We start from the raw sequence: 2,500 nt of genomic DNA, 5'->3' as shown, positions 1-2,500 counted from the left end.
AAGACATGGGGTGACAAAACACCGATTAACTCTCTCATAAGTTTTTCTTCTCTCTCCACTTTTAGGCAATTTCGAGCCACGTCCAAAGAGGATCTTACTCTATCCAATTCTACGCACCCGCCGCGAAGTTTTCGATCTCCGGATACGAAACGTACGCAGACGCGCGTCACAAGAGGTACAGAAACGTTCACGACAACACACACCTAGAGGCTTTCTGTTACACACCCTGCTATGGAACGATCGTCGACGCACGAGTAAACGCTCACGAAACAATTTTCAACGAAAGTGGCTGGGGAACAGGCGCGCGGGAAGAGCGATGCGAGACGACGGGGACATATTCATCCCGTTAACCAGTTACGCATCTTATACTCTCATTTCCTCCGCACAGACACTGTTCTAATCATCCCAAGTATCGTCAGCATTCGATGAAATTGCACGGCGCGTTCTCGGTCGGTATGTTACCAGTCAGGTGGGAAAGCGTCGGTGGTGTATCTAAACGACGACCCAATAAACGTGACGGTCTGCCGCACGATAATTCCGCACGGAGTATAACTTGCTATGCGGCGAGAGGGATTGGGCATTCTGAACCCTGGGGCTGTACGAACTACCTTCTCCTCAACTTCTCTCATTTTTTTTTTTCCCTTTTACTTCTCACGGTCTCGCAAATACAAATTCGTTTCAAACGACGTCGGGGGCGCGGCTTGTAATTCGTGATCCAAAGACACACGGAGCGTAAGCAGTGGCGGATGCGAGATACGGTACGGGAGAACTTTGTAATCGGCACGAAGCGGTGGCTCAACGGGCGGTCGTCTGTTTACGTAAAACGACGACGCACGACGCCGCGAGTCTCACGCACGCAGGTTCGTGACACGTTCCAATTGTCTCTCGTAAACGCGTTCACACATCGCACGCAAGCACATACTCATCGCTCTCGCAATCTCGGTCACGACCGCGACGAACGCCGACGAACGTTCATTAATCGCTCGTACGTCGCGAACGTTCCAGCATCCTTCTCTCCTTTCTCTGTTCATCTTTTCTCTGGTACCCGCACTTGAACCGTTCTATTTCGTGAACGGACGGCGGGGATGGTCGTGAAGGATGAAAGATAATAAAGAGAGAGAGTGGAACGAAACGCAACGCAAGCAGTATATGGGTTACGTGAACGACCCTCAGCCAGGCGTGGTCCAGGAATTGTATCCGTGGACCGCAATGTGCGTTCGAAATGTCGATGTTCATGTGTCCTGCAGTTCACACGTTGACGCGCAATTAGCTGCGTTCTTCATCGACCCACGAGCCAAGTGATCCACCGTTCAGGGTAATCGTATATATATTGAATAATATTCAACTCAAGTACTCGTTTAGAAATCGGTACCCTAACACCTCCGACCAACGGGAAGTCGAAGATGCGGGCGTCGCCGCGCCGAAACGAGTGGCGTAGACTCGTTCGACGGAAAATATCGACGACACAATATATGTCCACGACGAAGCCGTCGGGGCGTGTGCTTGGCACACGCATCCTTCGGCCGGGCGTAAAGAACATTATATAAGAGAACCTTATATAGAAAACCATCGAACATCGCAAACACAAGGAAAACGACGGGGAAACCCCGATTACTGGAACCTTGAGGCGACGTCCAGAACAAGCATAATGCGGCAGAGGCCAATTCGCTTCTACTATCATTTCTTTCAATATAAAACATGATTCGATATTATGTTGATGAGAAAATACGATCAGGTAAAAAATTCGATGGGGACCCAGACGCGGTCGGCCTCTAAGCGGTCGTTCGACCCAACTTCCAGCGACGATACGAAAGCATTCTCCCATTTCATTATCGTCACGGCATGGGTGTGTATCCGACTCACGGCAACGAGGCTACACAACCGATTATTATTATCTTTGTCCTCCCTCTGAACGAAATTCAGATCACATTCGACCATGTTTTGATGAGAAAAATGCCCCCTCCGTTCAGGTAAAAATTCGATGGGGACCTTAAGACGCGGTCGGCCTCGGAGCGGTCCTTCGTCCCAACTTCCAGCGACGATACGAAAGCATTCTCCCATTTCATTATCGTCACGGCATGGGTGTCCGACTCACGGCAACGAGGCTGCACAACCGATATTATATCTTTTGATCCTCCCTCTGAACGGGATTCAGATCAGATCCGACATATTCGTGAGAAAATACGTTCAGGTAAAAATTCGATGAGGACCTAATAGACGCGGTCGGCCTCGAAGCGGTCTTTTTCGTCCCACAACTTCCGGCGACGATACGAAAGCATTCTCCCGTTTCATTATCGTCAAGGAGGCAATGGGTGTCCGACTCACGGCAACGAGGCTACACAACCGGGATCTGTCCTCCCCTCTGAACGAAATTCAGATTGATATATCCGACCATGTTCATGAGAAAATACGTTCAGGTAAGTATATTCGATGAGGACCTAGACGCGGTCGGCCTCGAAGCGGGGTCTTTCGTCCCAACTGCCTGGGACGATATGAAAGC

At 50.0% G+C, this 2,500-nt stretch overlaps 1 non-coding gene across 1 annotated transcript; it reads right to left on the bottom strand.

Annotated features, from left to right (window-relative positions):
* Positions 1-1,163: 1,163 nt before the first annotated feature.
* LOC143220197 (5.8S ribosomal RNA) lies at positions 1,164-1,318 on the bottom strand. Its single transcript, XR_013011586.1, has one exon. It is a non-coding gene; the product is annotated as a 5.8S ribosomal RNA (ribosomal RNA).
* Between the last annotated feature and the right edge of the window lie 1,182 nt (positions 1,319-2,500).

Source organism: Lasioglossum baleicum, unplaced genomic scaffold (assembly GCF_051020765.1).
Source record: "Lasioglossum baleicum unplaced genomic scaffold, iyLasBale1 scaffold0376, whole genome shotgun sequence".
Taxonomy (NCBI): domain Eukaryota; kingdom Metazoa; phylum Arthropoda; class Insecta; order Hymenoptera; family Halictidae; genus Lasioglossum; species Lasioglossum baleicum.
The sequence above is the reverse complement of the archived record's forward strand: the minus strand, read 5'-3'. Positions and strand labels throughout refer to the sequence as shown.